At 37.1% G+C, this 15,320-nt stretch overlaps 1 pseudogene; it reads left to right on the top strand.

Annotated features, from left to right (window-relative positions):
* LOC128018877 (double C2-like domain-containing protein beta) overlaps positions 1 to 13,971 on the top strand; it is a 41,056-nt pseudogene extending 27,085 nt beyond the window's left edge.
* Positions 13,972 to 15,320: the final 1,349 nt, after the last annotated feature.

Genomic DNA, 15,320 nt, shown 5'->3' with positions numbered 1-15,320 from the left:
CACTTCACCAAATATGAAAGTACACACTGTTTGAAAACTAAAGCCACTTGATAACAATGGTAAAACAATTGAATGAAGAAAAATGCTAAAAGGATGATCAGCTTTACCATTCAGATAACACACATTTTTATAAGAAAGAATGAATGAAGGTTTACCTTACAAGTTATTTTGTATTTACTGTACTTAGATATATTCTCTATTTATTTATTATTTGTTTATTTATAAATGTGTGTGTGTGTGTGTGTGTGTGTGTGTGTGTATACAATGGGTAGAGAAAATAATCACCACCTTTAAAATAATCACATTTCGTTACTTTAGTTACTTATAACATCCATGTGAAAGATATAGCACCAACATATCAGAAAAGATAGCAGAATCACTGAGTTGGAAACTCGATCAGTTCTAAACCAAATCTGCTGTAGCTAATTACCTTCTCAATGGCACATAAAGCCATTTGACTTGCAACTGTGATCAGCTGTGCTTATTTTGATTAGCTCAGCATGAAAATAGCTTTCCTGGAGTATTTCAGTCCTTGGTGATTCAACTGAGCAAACAATCAACTATGGGCACCCATCAAAAGATCTCCAGGATAAAGATTTGGACAAGCACAAGTCAGGGAGATGGATACAAAAAAAATTCAAAGGCTTTATCAATGCCTAGAAGCACAGTGAAGTCTATTATTAAGAATTGGGAGGTATTTGGTACAACACAAACCCTCCCTGAATAAGGACGCCGCTCCAAACTGAATGAAAGGGCCAGGAGGAAACTAGTCAGAGAGGCGTACAGGAACTCTGAAGCAGTTTTAGGACAAAGAGTGGTCACTGTGTGCATGTGACAACAATATCACAAAGTCTACACAAATGTGGCTTGTATGAGAGGGAAGAAAAAAGCCACTCCTCAAGAAAGGACACATGTAGTCACAACTGAGCATTGCCAAAACACACTTTTTAGATTCTGAGGCAGATGAGATTAAAATTGTATTATTCAGCCTCAACACCAAACGATATGTCTGGTGGAAATCCAATACACCTCACCATGCAAATAACAGCATTCCTCCAGTAAAGCATGTACTGTATACAGTAATATTCTGTTATGGGGGTGTTTCTCTGGAGCAGGGACTGGAGCACAGGGTAGAAGGAAATATGGATGGGGCAAAATACCTTCGATTTCTTGAGGAAAATCTGCTGTGAGAAGATTTACCTTCAAAACATGAAAATGACCCAAAGCACACAGCAAAACTGAGCACACAGTGGTTGAAGGAGAAAAAAGTGAATGTCCTCGCATGGCCTAATCAGAGCCCACAACCCTACTGAAAATCTGTGGAAGGCTGCAGTCCACAAACACTCACCGTCAAATTGAACTAAACTTGGCAATTATTGCGAAGACTAAATGTGCAAAGTTAGTAGAGACATATCCCAAACAGACTAAAGGAAACAGATTAAAGAAAAAGGTGGTTCAATAAAATACTGACACAAGGAGATGATCCTTGAACTCTATTTTAAAGAGGGGTGATTATTTTCTATCCTCAGTGTATATCCACACAACTTTGCAGCAAAATTAAGTTAAAGTATGAGTTATAGAATATATCTGTTATATACCGTGTATATAAGAGTAATTTGATTTGAACATTTCTGCAGAATGTTTTGCTGTATAGACTTCCAATGTAAATGCAAACTGAGCGACAAATCAAATTACTGTTTTTGGTATTGTGAGCATGCCAAAGTTGCTGCAGATAGAGCTTAACTTATTTTGACATGGATCTTTCCTTTAAGATGTTGTTTTGATGCTTTGTTCTTGTAGAATGTTACTTGCACGTCTCATTTCCTGAGCAGAATAAGAAAAAAGTTTATATAAAGGGTAGTGTACCAAAAAATCTCATCATTTGCTCGTTCTCATGTAATTCCAAATCTATATGACTTTTTCTTTACTTGGAGCGCCAAAGGAGAAGTTTAGTATGTCCATAATGTGTGCTTTGCATACAATGAAATCGGAGGGGTCCAGGGCTGTCAAGCTCCAAAGAATACAAAAAAGCATCACAAAAGGATCATAAAGTAGTCCAATGTGAACTGTACATGATAACTTTGTTGGAGGAACAGACTGAAATTTAAGTCGTTAATCACTGAAAGTGTCACTCGACAGCTGTGGTCACTGTTCACTTTTAATGAAAGAGCAGCTTGGACATTCTGCTATAAATAACAGCTTTTTGTGCTCCAAAGAAGAAAAAATATCATACAGGTTTTGTAAGACGTGGGTGAGTACAAGTGCATCTCAATAAATTAGAATGTCATGGAAGAGTTCATTTATTTCAGTAAATCAACTCAAATTGTGAAACCAGTGTATTAAATAAATTAATTGCACATAGACTGAAGTAGTTTAAGTCTTTGGTTATTTTAATTGTGATGATTTTGGCTCACATTTAACAAAAACCCACCAATTCTCAACAAATTAGAATACTTCATAAGACCAATAAATTATTTTTAGTGAATTGTTGGCCTTCTGGAAAGTATGTTAATTTACTGTACACGTACTCAATACTTGGTAGGGGATCCTTTTGCTTTAGTGACTGCCTCAATTCGTCGTGGCATGGAGGTGATCAGTTTGTGGCGCTGCTGAGGTGGTATGTGGTTTCTTTGACAGTGGCCTTCAGCTCATCTGCATTTTTTGGTCTCGTTTCTCATTTTCCTCTTGACAATACCCCATAGATTTTCTATGGGGTTCAGGTCTGGTGAGTTTGCTGGTCAGTCAAGCACACTAACACCATGGTCATTTAACCAACTTTTGGTGCTTTTGGTAGTGTGGGCAGGTGCCAAATCCTGCTTGAAAATGAAATCAGCATCTTCAAAAAGCTGGTCAGCAGAAGGAAGCGTGAAGTGCTCCAAAATGTCTTGGTTAACGGGTGTAGTGACTTTGGTTTTCAAAAAACACCATGTTCTTCTCCTTAGCCTAGGTAAGATGCCTCTGATGCAGAGCCGGCCGAGCCACTAAGCGACCCTTGCAATTGCAAAGGGCCCCGTGTCCAGCAGAGGGCCCCCTTGAGTCACTGCTATATAGTGGGTGAAAAAAAATCATACAACAAAAGTAACATAAAATAAATAAATAAAAAGAAATGGGCCTACAGGGCTCTTTATCAGGCATCATGATAAGCAAAGTTGTTTTTTATTTAGTTCTTTATTATGGCGAGTTCCCCGCGAATCTTGACCCTGACTGACCCCTATGATGTCACTCGTCACCCGGTCAGTGTCTGTCAGTCAGTTAACGTACTCCAGCGTCGACGATGTCTGACAAGAAACGAAAATATCTTTCTAGCCATGAAAAACGACGATGAAGGTACGTAAACCTGTAGGCTTAATTTTCCGATACCTGTATAGATAATCTGCAGTCAAGTCTTATATTGGGATGCAAACACTTACAGCGCGCTTTTCGGCGCCTCCCGTTTTTTTTCGTCATTTTGGGTGACTTGGATTTGAGAGGGTCTGTCTGATTATAATTTCACGAAGTCATCTGAAGCCATTCCATAGCTTAATGTGAGGGACAGAAGACTATTTACATCATTAAATTAAAGTTTACGGAAACTCGTTTTTCCTCATCAATCATTCTCCATTCAGTAAGGTTATTCAAACAGCGCGCGCGACTCGTGCATGGTAAAACTCTTTTCAATATATGATATATTCACATTATAATGCTTGATCTGTAGATAAAAGGCTGTGGATTTGCATAAGATGACTTTATTTTGTGTATTTGTATTTTATGTTTGTTGCTGTTTTTAAACGACTCGCTACCATGTGTAGTGATAGATCACGGACACATCACAAGGACTATGAAAAGGCATCAAACACACACTAACTGGAATTTAAAACTGTGAAGAAACAAATGATCAATAAACTGTTGGACAGATATACATTAGGATTTGTGCGCTCGACATTTCTTCGCTTTGTGCCGTGAACTTTTAAATGCGCACTTGAGCAGCGCAGCGCTGCACACTCTGACTCCATGTTAAAGTAAATAGTCCGCTCTGCGGCCATAGCAACGCTCTGTTTATGGCAATGGTGTGTTCTACTTCGCAGCGGTCTGTTATTAAGAAATAACAAACCGCATTCTACATTGGGATTCAACCAAGCCATGTAATAAATGATAATAACATAATACTTTTCCTGGTTCACAACACAGTATTCAGTTCTATTTGCTCTATTTCATTTAAATTCTATATAAAGGCTGTTGTTTGTGCCTCTTAAACTCTGGTGTCAATTAAAAATGTTTATTTTATTGTCAGTGAAAATCACTTTATCAGTCTTTTTATTCAGCAAGTTCATCAGTGTGTGTTCGTTGCAGCTCAGTGGTATCATTATTTTCCTGTTAGACATCAAACATGGAACTCAACTCAAGAACTCAAGGTCTTTTATTGTCATTCTGTACATGTTGCCACATAAGAACGAAATACTTACTCAGGGCCAGCAGCGTAAAAAAGATATTTAACATACAGCATACATAGAATAATTAAAACATAATTTAATAGACTAAAAAATTTAAAAATAACATAGTAGATATAATACGTACAGTATAGTTACAAGGTAGTCATTAATTTCTGTAGGCCTTACTTAAAACGGTCAAAGGGGCCTCCAACCAATTTTGCTTAGGGCCCCCAAAGGTCTAGGGCCGGCTCTGCTCTGATGTTGTCTGTACTTGAGTAAATTCCTTGACACATTTGTGTGTGGTGGATCTTGATGTCTTGCCCCAGCCTCAGTCCATTCCTTGTGAAGTTCACTCAAGTTCTTGAATTTATTTTGCTTGACAGTTCTCAAAAGGCTGTGGTTCTCTCGGTTGTTTGTGCATGTTTTTCTTCCACACTTTTTTCTTCCACTGAACCTTCTGTTATCATGCTTGGATACAGCACTCTGTGAACAGCCAGCTTCTTTGCCAATGAAAGTTTGTGTTTTACCCTCCTTGTGAAGGGTGTCAATGATTATCTTCTGGACAACTGTCAGATCAGCAGTCTTCCCCTAAATCTACATTACAAAATGAGCTTCGACCTTTGTTTAAAAAAAAGACTTCCTAGTTGCCTTTTTCTCTATCACATTTTAGAAATCATCAGAAGTTATATATCACTTGAAAACATAAAATCTCAAAATTCATCCTTTAAAACCCATTTTAAAATCAGACATTGCATTACCATGTAAATGGCACATCAAAATCATGTAACAAAATGTTTTCAGTCATGAATTATAAAAATTTAGGTTTGTATTAGGGATGTCAACGATTAATCGATGATCGATTAATTGTCGATAAGAGATGCAATCGATTAAGGCTGTCGATGGTCGGTTAACCGATTCAATATTGGGCTGCGTACGGCTCATGCGCACTCAACACGTGCGAGCGGCTGTGAGTGATGGTGACGATATATAAAAGCATCATCATTCATTCACAATGTACAAATTAAGCTTTTAATGTGATTTAAACTTTAAAGTACATTAAAATAGAAACAACATAAAAGTTATTCAACATTAAAAGCAATAGAAATGTAGTTACTAATCATTTCATCAGATAACTGTTTTATATCGTGCGCTTTGCAGGGCTGCGGGACACAGTGACAGGACAGATAGTCTATTCATTCCTACAACTTGTTAATTCATTCCTACGAATTATTAATGTGGCAATTGTCCATGTTTCATTAATTGTGTTCCCTAAATAACCCATGATTTAAGTGAAATAAGGGAACAAATTAATAAATCGAACGAATTCTTAATTCATGAAATTTTTAATTTCCCTTCCCATGTTTACCACAGTAAGAGATGCGAAAACAGTTATTAAAAGCGAAAGATAATAAAATAAACCTGGGAAATTAGAGGGTTAGACTATGAAGATTCAGGAAAAGAAACAATGCCTAAATATACTGAATTTGTGGAAATTCGTGACCAACCGGCAAACCAGAACAAAGCCGCGTAAATGAAGACTATGGGGTCCAAAAGCATGGTCGCGATCTAACATTTTCCAGTTAACCTATTATTCCTCTAATAAACAAAGCTTTTATACCACACTTGTCATAATCAGATCTTATAATTTCTAAATAAATAATTGCTGGATTCAAAACGGCGATTAATAGGCGCTGTGACCGACACATTCCCGGAGCATTCACTGCTGTCACTAAACGGTGACGCCGAGCATCGTTCACAAGTTTCTGCATGGACCTGACTAGGGCACAGGTTCTAAGCCCTGGGACAAAATGGGATGCTTTAAGGAAAATGTATAGCCTACTAAGTAATTGGCCCAACATAAAAATAACAATTTGTTTTCATGTTTTTTTTTTTTTTTTTTTTTTTTTTTTAAATAGGCTATGCGAAATATATCCGACTTGAATAATTAAGATTAACGGATTTAAAACAGAAGTGTGGGCGCACCATAAATTCACAAAAACAAAAAAAAGGATGACAACGCATTCTGTTTGTTTGCTTTATTTCACAAGAGCACAAATCTTCTGTTTTTATTGTGAGTGTGCACAAATGAAAGTAAACACTTTTGCGGAAAATATATATATTTTTTAATTTCTCAGCTGTTTCGATCGCGCTGGAGCCTGCTGCACATGTATATTCTAGCGATTCAAATAGGGCTGCAACTAACGATTATTTTGATAATCGATTAATCTGTCGATTATTTTTACGATTAATCGATTAATCGGTTTATGTACTTATATTTTAGTTTTTTCCATTTTTTCCCCAAGTAAATTATTAATAAAGGGTCTTTATCATTCAGCATAGATTTTTAAGAGATTTTAACCATTTTGCATTGTCATATCCTCATCAAAAATATACCTGGAGTTGTTTTATTATGTTAGTAATCCTTTGTCGAACTCTTCTGCAATCAAAACACTGACCCATACTCTAGCAAAATTCACAAGGAGATTTCAAACATTGTTTTCACCATGGCAGTCCTTAGAGCTCCTAAAGTAGTTTAACATCCCAAACAAAGCTTAAGGAATCTTTGAGAACATATTTTCACGAAGTATAAGGATAAAACAGAATAAAATTGCAGTGCATTGTATTTTATTATTTACTGGGAAAAAGCTTTATAGCTTATGCTGTGAAATTGTAAACAATCCTTCGAAAAAAAGTGCCAATGGCATGAAACCTGAATGGAACTCACAATTTAAAGTAAAATCCATCAGAAGGTTGTCCAGAAAAAAAAAAATTGGGACACACACAAAAAACCTGCTGTGTGAAAAAGAGCAGTGAATACTTAGAAAAGAAGTGCATTTTAAATATACTCAAACATTTACCTCTCTCATTCAGTCATAATTAGGCTGCAAGTCTGAATTATGAACTGGTAAACGACAAACTGATCACATAACATGTTTGTAAAGCTTTAAATGTTAACTGTTAAAAAGCAATGTTATCAGCTTTTACGACTTAACATTTGCAAACAACCTTGTACTGGAGAATCTGCACAAATAAAATTCTCAGGGGCCATTCACATATCGCACCTAAAAACGCGTGGAAAACGCTAGTCGCGCCGCTTTCTCCTTCTTTCCCCTGAGGCGTCTGCCTTTGCTAAGCAACCATGACGTGCCCTCTCCATGAAGACCCGGAAATTTCAGCAAAGGATAAATGGATGCGGTGTGGACGCGCCTGGAAAAACGGGCGCATCGCACCGCATCCAGTATGAGAGTGCATACTGCGCGCCTACATAGGAAATAACGTACTTGAGCACGCAAAAGACACAATATGCGAACGGCCCCTTAAACAGTTCAGTAGTGCAGAGTTTACAGGTTACTCTTCATTTTGAAGGCTCAAAGTAAAGTACTCCCACTTCCTGCTGAATGCTGCAGAGACGCTGTTCGGGAAGCACGTGACATAAAACGAGGCCAGCTATTGGCTATTCGCTACTTCACCTGCTGTACTGGCTGAGTAAAACCTCCGGTGGCTCATTACTGCCACACTTTGGTCGCCGCAGATTTGAAATATGCACGAAATGAGCCGCTTATGGCAAATAAAATTTATTTAGCGACGAATCGATTACTAAATTAGTTGACAACTATTTTAATAATCGATTTTAATCGATTAAATCGATTCGTTGTTTCAGCTCTAGATTCAAACTTACATCGCAGTCTGTTCACTATCAAAATAAAATAGTCAACTAAACATTAAAAGGTTACACTGGTCAGTTTAAATAGACCGTAGTATACCGGTCCACTCTGCTGTTATGCCAAGGACGTTTTTGCTCATATGAAGAGGATCATCTTTTTCTGTCTATATGCGAATGCGTGTTAAGTACAAGCCTAGTTTACATTATAAATAATAGTTTAACATTCAAATACATTGCGAATATGGAAACATTTCGATTTGTGCCGAATGAGACATGAGCAATAACCTCCAAATAAATCTAGCCAAAGCCGAGCTCGCTCATCCTCGTCTGCACGCATGCGCTGTATGCCGGATTTTTAAAAATCTGACATTTTCTAAGACAGAATCCAGCAGGATCAAATTAATGTGAGCAACAGTGTGTTTTGGTGCAGCAGCGCCGATGTAGTTCACTTAATGTGCAGCGCAGTCACACGCGCTCCACATTTCGGATAATTTTATACAGTTGAAAACATTGCAATTGTGCTTTAAAATACAACAACGAGCACCACAAAACCATTTAAAGATGCGCGTTCAGTGTTCTCCGTGCGGGATTGGAAACTGTCAACAAAGTAAAATGACCTCAAAAGTATGGTGCGCTCTCTTCATTTTATCAAATGATCATAATCGCATCTATTCATTTTATAATCCTGCTACTAGCATCATTTTATTCAGACTAAAACCTCTTTAATTCAAGTGAGAAAGCGTTTTGTGTGTGTGGCTTTTGCTCATCCTGTCATACCGCTGACTGCGTGCCAGCAATAGACGCATTTTGTAGTATTATGGTTAACGATTAATCGATTAATTGATCGTTAATTTAAACGACGATCGATCATGGAAATAATCGAAATTTGACATCCCTAGTTTCTATCATGCACATTCAAGTCTATCTTCAAAAACGTGAGTGACAGTTAACAGGTTAATACACAAACTTTCACAGTTGAATTACTGAAATGAACTTTTCCACAACATTCTAATTTATTGAGATGAACCTGTAAATGATAGAATTTTCATTTTTGGCTCAGCGGTCCCTTAATAAAAAGAAACAGAGGAAGAGATTAGAACAGAAAGGCTCTTGAGCTTTGTGCAATGACATGTTTATTTATGGTTGACTCTGTAACGATCAGGACAGAGAGTAATTGATGTCAGTGTTACTGATTTAGAGGGGATGGCAGAAGAACGGATTAAGGGGGGCATCAACACAGAAGTGTAAATACATGACGTGAAGTGAATGAACAGAGAGGCTTGTGAGAGACATCCAGGTGTATAGGCACACGGAGGATGCAGGTCTCGGATTGACAAGTGCAATGAAGCTTAGTAGTTATTTAAAATTTTCTTGGATCTTTCCAACTCGCTTTCTTTCACCCACTCCCTGTCTATTTCCTTTTTTTTTTTTTTTCATTCCCTATGGCAGGGATGTCATGCGTAGGGTTCATTTGTCATGGCTTGCTTGTGGCCATGAGCATGCTGTATTGATGTGAGGTGTGTGTGTGTGTGTGTGTGTTTGTGTAGGAGTGATTGAAGCGGGACAGAATCTCAGTACGTGAGGGGCCTGATGAAATGAAATGCAGCTTGTGTTCACCAACATATTCACATGCACTTTCATTATTCAGAACAAGCTCAGATGTTAGACTAAGGGGGAAACGCACATAAAAGTGTCTAGAACAACTCAACTAGAATGTAATGTTGAGTTACTTATCAACAAACATCCAACCATAATGCTTACCTCATTTATTAAATATTAATGTGCTGTTTCAGTTACAGTGTCTGTGGGGAAAGTTAAAACTGTCCATGTGAACACAAGATTTAAAACAGATTTATGTGTGAATATAGACAATCAGGTAAAACAGGTTGTGTGCTCCTCACTCTCCACCCAGTTTTATTACCCTTATAGATAAATAAGCATCTAATTACTAGTTAGGGTAAAATATGACCAGTATAAAACAGAATAGATTAGATCAATTATAGCATGCAAAATTAATAATTTTATTCTTAAAGGATGTAATATTTTAAAATAATTTGAAATAAATTCTGTTCTTTTGAGCTTTCTAGTCATCAAAGAATCCTGGAAAGCACATGTACAGTATAGCACATTTCATACACAACGGTAATTCAAAGTACTTTACATAAAAGAAAGTAAAATAATCATAAAAAAAAATAATAATCACAAAAATAAAACATGGAATTTACAAACTTTTACATTTAAAAAAAATTTAAATTAATTTAAGTGCAATCATTTCAGGTTGCATAAAATACAGTGAAATTCATAAAATACAGTGAAATCAGTTCGGACATCGCACAGTGCTCATTCAATAAATGCACAGCTAAACAAATGAGTTTTGAGTCTAGATTTAAATGTGGCTAATGTTGTAGCATATCTGATCTCTTCTGATTCCAACTGCATAATAACTAAAAGCAGATTCCCCTTCTCTAATGATCTGAGTGGTCTGTTGGTTTTATATTCAGTGAGCATATCTCCAATATATTTCGGTCCTAGGTCATTGAGAGATTTATAAGCGAGTAAAAGTACTTTAAAATCAATCCTAAATGTAACTGGAAGCCAATGTAAGGACCTGAGGACTGGTGTGATATGCTCAGATTTTCTGGTTCTAGTCAGAATCAAGGCAGCAGCATTCTAGATGAGCTGCAGCTGTCTAATGGTCTTTTTGTGAAGGCCGGTGTGGAGACCGTTACAATAGTGCACCCTGCTGGTGATAAAGGCATGAACAAGTTACTTCAAATCTTGACTGGAAACAAAACATCTGATTCTTGCAATGTCAGTCTCTCAACAGTGGCAAAAAGACTGCGAATGTTGTTTAAGTTACTGTTTATAAGGTTTGAGAAGAAACTGTGTCTAGCTTGAAAGCATGAATCCTGTCTTTACAGATACTATAGTGAATTTCAAGTTTCGTCTTCCGCCACATCCGCTCAGCTTTTCTGCATTATTTTTCTATTTTTTCAAACTCTGTACTGCTGTTGATTTTCTCCAAGCTGATTTCTGTCTGCTAGTCTTCTTGCTGACTATTACAGGAGCAATATCATCAATAACATTCTTAACTTTTGAGTTGAATGAATCAAGGAGAATATCAACAGAGTCTGAAGAAATGCTTGGTGTTAAAGATAAAGCCTCCATAAATAGCACACTAGTGTTTTTGTTAATGCATCTTTTTCTGACAGAGACAGATCTAGATACAGTGGTAGCAGAGATCAATATATCAAAGAAAATACAGATGTGATCAGATAGACCTCTACTGATGATTAAATCTAGAGTATGTCCCTTATTGTGTGCAGATTCATGCACATGCTGAATCAGGTCTGAAGTGTTTAAAACAGTTATAATTTCTTCATTTTGTTTTCTGCGTTATCTGTGTGAATATTAAAATCCCCTGCAATAGCATTTCTGTGAACTCTCTCAAAAAACAGTCCTCTAGACACTCATTAATTACAGTTAAGAAGGGTTGTTTCATTGAGAACTGTTGCACTGAGGCTGGCTTCTAGCCATGTTTCATTTATAAACATGATAAAATCCATGTGTGTCTCTTTACAGCAATCTTAGTTATAATAGACCGCAGATTAGATGAGTTAGCCCTTCGGCTTGAAAAGGACTTTCAAAAGCAAAACAAAAGCGGCACAACTTTTCAACATTGATAATAATGAGAAATGTTTCTTGAGCAGCAAATCAGCATATTTGAATAATGAGATTTATACAAGATTCCTTTAAAAAACATAAACAACCCCAAACTTAAACTTTAGTGTAATTATTCATTATTTATTTTTTATTTTTTTGGGTCAATCATGCAGCCCTGCTATTTTTCATTTGGAATCTTATTGTTCTCTCTTTCTCAGGTGGCGTTGAATTGGGGGTTAACGCAAAAGGAGAGAGACTGAAACACTGGTTTGAGTGTCTAAAATACAAAGGAAAGAAAGTGGAGTACTGGCACACACTGACACAGCAAGGAGCCCCTTGCAGTGACTAACACACGTGTTAATTCTCTGCTAAGTAATACAAAAAAAATGGAGTAATAATGATAAAGAAATGCAATAATGCTCAGTCTGAGAATGATGATGATGATGATGACGTTCCATATTAATGTGTGAGAAAAAGCATAATAATCTATTGTACAGCTAAGTGTCACATTCTTTTGTGATGAGAAAGAAGCAAGTGTGATCACAAGCCCGGATTATGACGCACAAAGAATCTTCCCCTTTTTCTGGTCTACACGTCACTAATGTGAAGTCGTACTGTGTTGTGACTATGCCACAGGAGCTCATGCCATATTATAGTGTTATTGTTTATTACATGTTAAACGTGTAATAGCATCCTGGTGTTTGTTACAGTTGGTGGTGCCGTAATTCTGCACACTGTCGAAGCACAACACATCCAGCTGACTGTAAATGTCTGTGTGTACCTATGTATTTACCTTTTGTGATTTGTTACGAATGAACGTTTACAGTCTCTTCCAGCCCGACAAAAACATGATGCACAGGAAAAGCACAAGGGACGGCGCATGAAGGAACTCTAAAGCAATGAAAAGGACTGTCTATGGATTTAAACATTCGCTCAAGAACTGCCGCCCGTCACTTTTGAGCAGAACCAAACGACAGTTCCTCAACGTGAATGTGTGGGCGAGTGTGTGTGTCTGTGAATGTCCCTGTCTATGTTTTGTCTTTGTATGTGTTTTTGTTGAATGTTTGTATAGTCTTTAAAAAAAAAAAAAGCGCTGATGCACATTGACAGACTTTTTCGCTTTCTCTCCGGCACCCTCTACTGGTTTAGAGGTCTAACCGCCAGTACAGAGGGTGAATTGCCTCTGGCAGGCCTCATGCACAACTGCACGCCCCATTAGGGGTTAAATTAGCAATCAAATGAAGCCTTTGAAGGACAAACTACCTGTCAAGGACAACTTTGGGTTGCACAAGAGTCAGAACACAAAACCTGGGTTGATTTGCTTTGTCATCCCGACAGTTAGCTCTGTGAAAAGATGCACATTTCTTGCCATGCGTGGGGATTTGGGCTATAATTGTATCCATGTGATAGCATTTATTAGCTATTTATAACATTCAAATCATCAACTTTTGATCTAGTCTTGACTGAAGAGATTTTAGGCATTCAATTGCACTTTAATTATTGTTAACCTCTTCCGTTCATGGCCCTCATCCCTCATTCCAAACTTATAGAGTTCTTTAACATTTGAGTTATCAAATGAATGACTTAAACGCTGTATAATTATCAAATGTTATTCTAAGCAGCTGCATGCCAAGTGAATGTCACATATACTTTGATGGACCACCGATCTGAAGTGCTTATGTTTGTCGTAATATCCATCAATGGGTCCATCTAAGGGTATTTTATTTTGCTCAGTGAACTGGGACAATACATGCTACCTTTGATGAAACAGCATGGCATTAAGATAATGGATTGGCACCACCTGCCAGCCAAGATGGGACTCAGGGGGAACATTAAAGGGATAGTAATGAATGACAGAATTTTCATTTTTGGGTGAACTATACCTTTAATGAACAAGGGGTCAAACTGAAAGAGGATTGTTCAAGTCTCGCTCACATTTCCTCGGTGACTGTCTGTGTGGAACATGTGATGTGACTGCCATCGTGTGTCGGTCTCTGTAACTGCGTCTCAGAAATAAATTGGTTTCAACGGTGGCTATCAGAAATGGAGCGAGTTTTGTGGATTCAAGTCTTATAAACAGCTTTCATTCATGCAATAGATTTCTTGTCATGTAATGAAAAGTAAATAACGAATGCATGATGTAAAGTACATCTTTAATGGCCGAGATTCTGCATGCATTCTATTTCTATGCATAACATGATATTGTTACATAAATGCATTTGTTTGTGATGGATGAATGTAGAACAGAAAGTTTCATTATTATTATTTTTTTGTGGCGAAACACTGTTGTGATGTCTTTTTTATCTCTCTCTTTTTATGGATGAATTATTCCTCCAATGAATAGAGGAGCGACAGCCTCATCGCTCCACAGTACAAGAACGAAGGCCTATAGAGCCGCAAAAGAAGAGAAGGAGCGAGAAAAAGAGATGCTTGTGTTTGCTGTGGCCTCCACCCCCTTCTCGGTCAATTAGAGAAAGGCGCTATGATGAACGTCTGAGATGAATGATTCAGATTCCCCCGGGAATATTCCACACAAGTTAGGCTTTAGGAAGAGATCTGACAAACCTGAGGAGAGGTTGTTCCAAATCCACTTGCTGGTTCTTTGTTTTGGTTGTTTTTTTGTTTTCAAAAATGAGATTTATACAAATTTATACAAAATGAGAACTTTCTTTTTACTAAAGTGTACATGCTTCCTTTTTCCATTCAAAGAACCATTCATTGTTGCCAAAAAGAACTAAAAGCACCATAAAATTGTCATAAACGTATAATAAAAAAAATAGTCCATATGACTCTTGCACTAAATTCTAAGTTATCTGAGGCCATGTCATAGATTTGAGTGAGAACCAGGCTGAAATGTTTCAGTGAATTATGATTCACTCATTCCTCTGATTTTCTTTTTAACATGTTAAACTATGACTTGGAATATCTTATAGTGCAGGATTTTCTGGTAATATGTAAAGATATGTTGAAAAGGGGATTGTGTATGTAAAAAATACATTAAAAATCTTCTTTTGTGTTCTGAGAAAACAGCATAACGGTTTGGAATGAGATAAGTAAATCACAACAGAATTTTAGTTTTGTGTAAACCTTCCTTTAAATGTTTCATTCTAGCTCTTTACAGAATTTTAGTAAAAAAAAAAAGGTGACATTCTTACCCAGATTCTTTAGTAAACCCTCTAAAGGTGTGTCCACTGTCCGTTTAATTTTAGGCCGTATGATCTCAGTGGTTTGGGCTGGGATTGCATGCAAAAACTGCATGCGCACATCAATATAGCTTAATGTTTCTCACACTGCACAAAAATGACTATTTTTGCATTATTGTAAGGGGCAGGTTTAGGGTTGGAGTAGGTGTAAACGTTAATAAAACTAATCTAATAGGTAGAAAACGTATTGAATTTATTGTTAGCTTCCGGTTTTTGCTGTATCCCTTCTAGTCATAACCCTGTATCCATCTTATTTTTCAACGCAGAAGTATAATGTTTTCTCTTAAATGTGTGAGACCTCCAGTTCATTAGCAGCTGCAGAAGAATAATGAAGGGCAGTAAACTGTAAAACGGTTTGTACTACAAACAAATGTGTTCATA

The sequence above is a fragment of the Carassius gibelio genome, chromosome A8, assembly GCF_023724105.1.
Source record: "Carassius gibelio isolate Cgi1373 ecotype wild population from Czech Republic chromosome A8, carGib1.2-hapl.c, whole genome shotgun sequence".
NCBI lineage: Eukaryota > Metazoa > Chordata > Actinopteri > Cypriniformes > Cyprinidae > Carassius > Carassius gibelio.
The sequence above is the reverse complement of the archived record's forward strand: the minus strand, read 5'-3'. Positions and strand labels throughout refer to the sequence as shown.